Source organism: Bos indicus, chromosome 6 (assembly GCF_029378745.1).
Source record: "Bos indicus isolate NIAB-ARS_2022 breed Sahiwal x Tharparkar chromosome 6, NIAB-ARS_B.indTharparkar_mat_pri_1.0, whole genome shotgun sequence".
Lineage (NCBI taxonomy): Eukaryota > Metazoa > Chordata > Mammalia > Artiodactyla > Bovidae > Bos > Bos indicus.
The window spans coordinates 21974538-21984447 of NC_091765.1; the positions used below are offsets into that span (position 1 = coordinate 21974538).

At 35.9% G+C, this 9910-nt stretch overlaps 1 pseudogene; it reads right to left on the reverse strand.

Moving 5' to 3' along the window:
• Positions 1-439: 439 nt before the first annotated feature.
• Positions 440-539, reverse strand: LOC139183713 (U6 spliceosomal RNA; annotated as a pseudogene).
• Positions 540-9910: the final 9371 nt, after the last annotated feature.

Consider the following 9910-nt stretch of genomic DNA (forward strand, 5'->3'; position numbering starts at 1 on the left):
CATTTAAGTTTCCTCTGTGTTGTGCCATGCCTTGATAGCTCACTGAATAATACTCCATTGCCTGGATGGACCAGTTGATCCACTCACCTACTGAAGTTCTATGACTAAAACTGTTATAAATATCCATGTGCAGGTTTCTATCTTGGCATAAGCTTTCCATTCATTTGGGTAAATACCAAGGAAGGTGATTTCTGGTCTTATGGTAGGAATATGTTTATTTTTTAGAAAAAACTGCCAGTCTTTCAAGGGGGTTGTACCATTTTGCATTCCCACCAGCATGCTTGTATTTTCTCTGTTGCTCCACATTCTTGCCAGCATTTGATGTTGCAGTGTTTTGGATTTTAGTTATTCTAATGTATATGTCTTGGAAACAATCTCATTTTTTTTTTAAATTTTCCAATTCCCTAATGATGTATGATGCATCTTTTCATACAGGTGGGAAAATATGAAATGTATCACAAATTTACCTCATCTTTGCAGAGGACCTGCTAATCTCTGTATGATTCTAATTTTGGCATATGTGCTTCCAAGGTGAGCACTGCCCTTTCTTTTGATTCCCAAGTTGAAGGATGTAATGGCTAAAACAAACATGTAACCATGAGATAAATTGGAGTATGCCGTTGACTGCAGAGTCTTGTCTATTTATATAAAATATATATGATATCAGACTTGTGAATTGAGAAAGAGCAAGAGACACCAAGAAATGCAGAAAAGGAAGAAAAAAAAACAGTAGGAAGGATATGTACTTTCAGACAGAACCACAAAGGCACCCTAGTTTCAACATGTGCAGACAAAACAAGGCAGGTTTTTAGAAGAAAGTGAAAAATAAAAATGGGGGCAGTGAAGTAATTAGAACTAACTTTAGAAACATGTTGGAAGTTTTCTCCCAACATTTTACTTTCACCTTTTCCTCCTGCTTAAGCCTGTTTACAAAGAGCTTAGAAAAACAGTGTGACTCCATACTTATAAAAAAAGTAATCAAACTGTTCAAAAAATTTTAAAGTTGAGCACCTATATTTTAAGATGTGTAGGATTCCAGGTGGTGCAGTGGTAAAGAATCCACCTGCCAATGCAGGAGACCCAAGAAACACTCAGGTTCAATCCCTGAGTCAGGAACATCCCCTGGCATAGGAAATGACAATCCACTCGAGTATTATTGCCTGGACAATTTGTAACCCAGTTGTACTAGTGGTAAAGAACCTGCCTCCAAAGCAGGAAACATAAGAGATGTGGTTTGGATCCCTAAGTCGGGAAGATCCCCTAGAGGAGGAAATGGCAACCCACTCCAGTATTCTTGCCTAGAGAATCCCATGGATCGAGGAGTGGTGGACTACAGTCCATGGGGTCTCAAAGAGTTGGACACTACTGAGCACACACACTATATAAGATGATGGATGTTCACTAAACTTATTGTGGTAATCATTTCATGGTTTATGCAAGTCAAATCCTTATTCTTTACATCTTAAACTTATACGGTGCTGTATGTTGACTATATCACAATAAAACTGGAAGGAGAAAACTAAACTGCAGATCAATATCTCTCATGAACATAGACACAAATATTCTAAACAAAATATTATGAAATCAAACTTAATGATATAAAAAAGGATCATATACTATTTCCACGTGAGATTTGCCCTAAAAATTTAATATTTATTTAACAGAAACCAGTCAAATCTAGAATATGTTACACCTCTGATTCATTACTCTTGAAAAAAAGCAATTATCCTTAGGACATTAGGATTATTCTTAGGACATTAGAATGATTTCCAAGGAATCAAGAATTTAGGAAACTCACAGATTCAAAACCGGCTGCTTTTTGAGTTTATTTTTAGACTTGAAAAAGATGATGCTTAATGGCATTTGCCTTACAACACTGACTATTGTTCATATCAGAGTGGCTGCAATCATTGTGTGCTGAATGACTAATGAAGGTGATAATTAATGGAAACACAGCCAGAACACACTTCAGTGGATTGACATTCACAAGACCTTAGAAGAAAGTTACAGGGACTTGAGGAATTATGTTTTCTATAATCTTTATTTGTTCATAAATCAGCCTTTTTTGTTTTGGAAAATACTACCGTGGATTATTTCTAACGCACACATACATACATGAATAGAACAACTCTGCTTTTAAACATCAGCAGCTTTCAGAATGTTTCAGACTATTTCCTTCCCCTTTTAATAACACATATGTAACAAATTCTTCCTTTTTATATAGACTATTTTGAGGCACAGTGCAGTCTCATTAATGGACAGTGTAAAGCTTATATTTGAAACTAAACGTACAGTGAAAAGCTTATATTTGGAATTATTTCCTCCTATTAGCTTACATTGTCAATTCTAGGATATTAGCTATAACTTCCAAGGAAGAATTTTTTGCAAACTATTATTAGATTAATTTCTCAGTTATTTATAAGCGACAATGAATTTACCAAATTCACTTAAGATATTTCTTTACATGAATTAATAACCCTAAAAACAAGAAACAGGAATAAGATTACATCAAAGTACATGATAAGCAGACTTCTCAAAAGCAGTAAACAAGAGAAAATATTTTAAAACCAGTGAGAGAAAAAAGATACATTAAGGTACACTACATAATAAGAAAGATTTCTTGTCGGAAACTATCCAAGCAAGAAGACAGTGGCCAGTTATCTTTAAAGAAAGTATTAAAGGACAAACAATGAAAACTACAATTCAATACCAGTGAAAAACTTTTTTTAAACAAAGGAGAAATAGATTCTTTTTCTACCAGCAATAGCAAAGGAATTCTTTAGGAAGAAAAAAATTACTCTAGATGGAAATATGAATTTTCAAGTCTCTTTTTCCAATGTTGACCTTTAAGCAGAAATAAAAACAATGAAGTCAATGTAGATTATATATGAAAACAATTACAGAAAGGCTGAGAGAGAAAAGAAAGAAGTAAAATATTTCAAGGTTCTTATGATATTTATAATATGATATGATATATGACACTTTAAGGTAGACTGTTTTTAATAGCCTAAATTTGAAAATAACTCAGGTCTTTCAACTGATTAAACAATAAACATGTTATGGCACATTCATAAGACTTAGTAATATAGAAAAATGAACTATCAGTAACTGTAACAGCATAGATGAATCTCAAAGTAAATATCCAAGGGAAACAGAAAACTAGACCAAAAAATGCACAGTGTATGATATCACTTAAATGAAATTTTAGAGACTATATAGTGACAAAAAGTATGTTAATGGTTGTCTGAAGACAGGATGTGACTGGGAAGCATGGGGAAAATAGTTACTAAAAGGGACGAGGAATTCAGGCTTCCCAGGTGGTACTAAGTGGTAAAGAACCTGCCTGCCAATGCAGGAGACTTAAGTGACACAGGTTTGGTCCCTGGGCCAGAAATGTCCCCTGGAAGAGGGCATGGCAACCCACTCCACTATTCTTGCCTGAAGAATCCCATGTACACAGGAGACTGGGGGGCTACGGTCCATAGGGTCGCAGAGTCGGACCCAACTGAAGCAACAGCTCATACACAGGCATGAGGAATTTGGGGGACTAATGACTATGGTCGTTAGTTTGCGTTCATGTTTTCACAGGAAGATAGTTCTGCCAAAATATAAATTTGTGCAATTTATATATTTGTTTACTACAACTGGAAAAAACTTATGTAATACATCATGCATAAATTATTTTTATTATGGAGATGTAAGTTGATGTTTAAATTGGAAAAGTCGAATGGTTATCAGATACACAGGGGAAAGGGCTTCCTTCGTAGCTCAGTAGGTAAAGAATCTGCCTGCAATGCAGGAGACCTGGGTTCAGTACCCAAGTCAGGAAGATCCCCTGAAGAAGGAAATGGCAACCCATTCCAGTATTCTTGCCTGGAGAACCCCATGGACAGAGGAGCGAGGCAGCTACAGTCCATGGGGTCACAAGAGTCGGACACAACTTGGTGGCTAAACCCATCACTAACAAGAGGGAAAAGAAAATCATTCTCATCTTGAGAGATAATGAAGTATTTGCTAATATTCAACTCACATTCATGATAAAAACTCACATTCAGTTTTTTTTTTGTTGTTCAGTTGCTAACTCATTTCCAACTCTTTGTGATCCCATGGCCTGCAGCACACCAGGCTCCTCTGTCCTCCACTATCTCCCCAAATTTTCTCAAATTCATCTCTATTGAGTTGGTGATGCTTTCTAACCATCTCATCCTCTGCCACCCCCTTCTCCTTTTGCCTTCAATTTTTCCTCACATCAGGGTCTTTTCCAGTGAGTCAGCTCTTCACATCAGGTAGCCAAAGTATTGGAGTTTCAGCTTCAGCATCAGTCCTTCCAGTGAATATTCAGGATTGATTTCCTTTATGATTGACCGGTTTGATCTCCTTGCAGTTAAAGCATCAATTCTTCAGTGTTCAGCCTTCTTTATGATCCGTCTTTCACATCCTTACATGACTACTGGAAAAACCATAGCTTTGACTATACAGACCTTTGTCAGCAAAGTGATGTCTCTGCTTTTTAATACACTGTCTAGGTTTGTCATAGCTTTCCTTCCAAGGAGCAAGTGTCTTTGAATTTCATGGCTGTAGTCACTGTCTGCAGTGATTTTGGAGAAAATAAAAATCTGTCACTGTTTCTACTTTTTCCCCTCTATTTGCCATGAAATAATGGGACTAGATGCCACGATCTTAGGTCTTTTTTGAATGTTTAGTCTCAAGCTAGCATTTTCACTCTCCTCTTTCACCCTCGTTAAGAAGCTCTTTAGCTCCTCTTCACTATCTGCCATTAGAGTGGCATTATCTGCATATCTGAGGTTGTTGATATTTCTCCCAGCAATCTTGATTCCAGCTTCTGATTCATCCACCCCAGCATTTCACATGACATACTCTGCATAGAGGGCTTCCCTGATGGTTCAGTGGTAAAGAATCCAACTGCCAGTGCAGGAGACACAGGAGACATGGGTTCCCATCCCTGGATCAGGAAGATCATTCAAAGAAGAAAATTTCAACCCACTCCAGTATTTTTGCCTGGGAAGTCCCATGGAAAGAGAAGTCTGGTGGGCTATAGTCCATGGGATCACGAAGAGTCAGACACAACTTAGCAACTAAACAACAATAACTTTGCACAGAAGTTAAATAAGCAAGTGACAATCAATATACAGTCTTATCGTACTCTTTTCCCAATTTTGAACCAGTCAGTTGTTACATTTCTGATTCTAACTATTGCTCCTTGACCCACATACAGGTTTTTCATGAGACAGGTAAACTTGTCTGGTATTCCCATCTCTTTAAGAATTTTCCACTGTTTGTTGTGATTAATGTTAATAACTTCTGAGAATAAAAAAGATGCTATTAATATGGTAAAAAAAAATCCCAAATAGTGGGGATATATATATATATATATGACAAAAGAATTTTATCAGAATGTATGAAAAGTTCGTCACATGGAGATGTAAGTCTCACCCCATTGATAAGATTATTCACCAGTCCCTTCACACAAAATGATATTCAAATGACAAGCATAAAAGAAGGTGCACAATTTTCCTTTTCATCATAGAACTACAAAACACAAACCATTACATACTCACCAGGATAACTACTGTGAAAAAATAGACAATACCACGTATTAGTGAAATCTAAAACAACTGAAACTCATAAAATGCTGATGAGGAATACATGTCTTTAACCACTTTGGAAAACAGTTTGGTAGTATCTACTAAAGTTTTACATATACCAAATGATTCAGCAAGCCTATATCTATTTATACACAAGAAAATTCATAGATATATTTCCCAAAAAACATGAACAAAATTGCCCATAGCAAGCATTATTCTTAATAATGCTAAACTAAGATATTCTAAAATGTTAAATGTGGGACAACAATCATACAAAAATCAACTAATCAATATTACAAAAGTAATATTTCTCTAGAAATTAATTTAAAAATCTTAATTTAACTTCAGTTATATTTTTATGAAATTCTGACAGCTAATTTTAAATTTTATAGGGAAAAATTAGTGCATAAGTACAGAAACAAGTATTGACAAAAGACTACAAGAAGATCTTGACTAAATATATATTAAACTACTATAAAGTTACAGTAATTTAAAGAGAACAGCTCTGAAACAGAAATTTTAAAATAAAGCTATTTAAAAGAATAGAAATTTCAAGAAAAGATCTTTTCCTATATAGACATATTTGATGTAATAAATAATACATGTCATATAATAAAAAATGAACAATCATTATCTCAACATAAGATAATATTGAGATAATTGATATTCATTTTAGGAAATTATTGCAAACATATTTAACAATACCAATAGAAGTAAGTCCCAGAAAAGCTAAAGCTTAAAATTAGAGGCTCCTAATTTTTGCTAATGATTTTCTTCTGCTAAGATCCATCTTAGTGCTGAAAATGAAAATTCTGGATAATTTTTTTTTTAATCTAAGCACAAAATGTCTGAAATACACACTGAGGTCAAAATATACTAAGGTCAAAACTCAAGAGGAAATGGAACACAACTGTTTTTCTTATCAAGTCTCTGTAAATTGCATTTCTGGTTCTGATTACCTCCCATAATAAAAGGCGTATAAATCAAAACCCAGAGCTCATGCTGAGGATTCAACTCACCACAAAATGAAGTAGTAATCCAAAGTAATAAACCCTCAGTGCAAGTAAGAGCTGAAATTACACCCGCCATCATGCAACTTTACAGCTGGTGTCCACATGTTCTGGAAGGTCAAAGAGGCACAAGACATCAGATTGTTTTAAAGACCCTGGACTACCAAGGCCTTTAGGAGCACAGTGGACATGGTTAGGCAAGACCTATACAAATAGATTTTGAAATGGTCAACACCAGGTCAAAGATACTCTGTATAGAGGAAAACGAGAACATTTGAGAATAAACAGAAATGACAGCCGGAAGAAACAGGGAGGTGAAAACATCAAGTACTGGACCAAATGGACATAGGTTATTGAAAATATAAAGCTATAATAACTACATATAAAAATAAAAGAAATTTTTGGAAAACTTCGGAAAGAAAGGCAAAATTACAGAAAGTGTCAAGGAGATTTTAAAAAGAATCAATTAGTGTTTCTAAAAATAAAAACTCATTAGCATAACTCAAGTATAACATAACTCGAATTTAAAACTAAGCATATAGAAGAGGCTCTGGTTTCATTAAGGCATGCTCTTCAGAGCACATCTCTCACCCTTTCTACAACTAAACTTTGGCAAATACATACAGACATGCATACATAAAAATTTTAAAAAATCAACCATTTATTTTACTACATACACATCTACTGTAACAAGTTTAATAAATTTCTTCAAGTAGATATTTATCCTTGGCAAATAATATGTAGTGTTATTTTGGGTCAAACAAGAGTGTATGTCGTACTAAATATAAGTTACATGTATACTTGCAGCATCCTGGAGGAGGGCGTGGCAACCCACTCCAGTATTCTCGCCTGGAGAATCCCATGGACAGAGGAGCCTGGTGGGCTACAGTCCATGGGGTTGCAAAGAGTCAGACACTACTGAAGTGACTGAGAATGCATTGATTGAAGTGACTGAGCACACATACTTCTAGTAATCTCTTTCTGTTTTTACTCAATCTGCTTCTAAAATATCTATTCCTCTTCCTGTGTATTTATCTAGTTTTTTACTGTGTGTGTTAGTCCCTCAGTCATGTCCAACTCTTTGCGAGTCCATGGACTGTAGCCTGCCAGGCTCCTCTGTCCATGGGATTTTTCAGGCAAGAATACTGGAGTGGGTTGCCATTTCCTTCTCCAGGGGCTCGTCCCGACCCAGGGATCAAACCTGGGTCTTCTGCATTGCAGGCAGATTCTTTACCATCTGAGCTACCAGGGAAACCCTCCACTTGATTATATTTATTCATTACCTGAATGATTAACTCAGAATCTGCATCTAGATTCCTGCTACCGGAAACAATGTTGTGGTGGAAAAAAAAAAAATCTTCTTCAGGTTTATTTACATCAAACTGGGCTTCCCTGGTGACTCAAATGGTAAAGATTCTGCCTGCAATACAGAAGACCCGGGTTCAGTCTCTGGGTTGGGAATATTATCCCCTGGAGAATGGAATAGCAACCCATTCCAGTATTTCTGCCTGGAGATTTCCATGGACAGAGGAGCCTGGCGGACTACAGTCCATGAGGTCGCAAAGAGCCGGACAACTAAGTGACTAAAACTTTCACTTTATCATCACTTTGTGAGCTTCTCACGTGGCCCTAGTAGTAAAGAACCCACCTGACAATGCAGGAGACATAAAATACTCAAGTTTGATCCCCTGGAGGAAGGCATGGCAACCACTCCAGTATTCTTGCCTGGAGAATTCCATGGACAGAGGAGTCTAACAGGCTACAGTCCATGGGGTTGCAAAGAGTCTGACACAACTGAAGCAACTTAGCACACATGCACGCCAGATAATCCCTTTATAATGGTTTTGTCCATTTCCATCAGTGATAAGAGTAATGGCGGGATGACTGAGAAAGACAATAATGGGAAAATTTATAAATCTTTGCCAGCATAACTATCAAAATGTATGATTCATACAGATGTGTAGATCAGTTCAGTTCAGTTCAGTCACTCAGTCGTGTCCGACTCTTTACAACCCCATGGACCACAGAACGCCAGGCCTCCCTGTCCATCACCAAATCCCAGAGTTTACCCAAACTCACGTCCAATGAGTCAATGATGCCATCCAACCATCTCATCCTCTGTCATCCCCTTCTCCTCCTGCCTTCAATCTTTCCCGCCATTAGGGTCTTTTCCAGTGAGTCAGCTCTTCGCATCTGGTGGCCAAAATATTGGAGTTTCAGTTTCAACACCAGTCCTTCCAATGAACACTCAGGACTGATCTCCCTTAGGATGGACTGGTTGGATCACTCTCAAGAGTCTTCTCTAACCCACATCACAGTAATTCAATACATCAAGAGTGTATCCCTGTGTCAGGCTCTGTGACTTACACAAAATCACTAATTCACAGGGAAAGAATGTACTGCAATCTAATCTTTCTCTATTAGATAATCGACTTTCACTTTAAAGAAAAAAGAAAATGAGTGATAGTTTACTTAAAAACAAAATTATTATTTGCTATTGGTGGAGTCAATCATTAAAAAGGCCTAGTTAGGTCACAAATGTCTGCATTTTATGTTACAGTTTCAAAAGACCAGGAGTTTCTTGTCAAATGAAATCACTGATTAATATTTCATCCTTGCTAAATCATGCATTCTCAATTGCCTTTTGTTTAATTTTTGGGGTGTCTAAAATAGGTTTTTCCATTCCTAGACTGAATATTACGTATATAATTTTTTTTTAATCTCAATTCACATACAACTATACAAGGAATTAAATTCAACTTAACGTTCATTATATTAATATACTTACTTTAAACTAATTTTTTCAAAGACCTAGGTGATGTCTATTTGTAGACAATGATTTCATTTCTATTTTAATGCCAACGGCTATAACCAATTCCTTTGACTGAAATTTTATTGAAAATACCATTGAGAAACAAAATAATCAGGATGATGATTATATAATCATATGACACAATAAAAATAAAGCAGATGGAAAAATCAGTGGAGGATGGTTGTTCATACAAATAATTATTTCATTAGCTATATTATTATCACAATGGGAAATATAGTGGCAAGATGCCCAGACAACATTAAGAAAGAGAATCAGCACCATTTAAATTAAAGTTCATTTTGCTATATCTTCAACATAGTACTCACGCAAAATACTTTGCATATTTATTACTACTCTTAGAAATATTTCTTTAGAGAGGCATGAATGGATTCCCCAGATATAAGTATTTTTATGAGAGATAAGAATGCACTGAAAAGCAGCAGTAGTTTTTATATGACAATTTTCAAATTCAATCATTTATT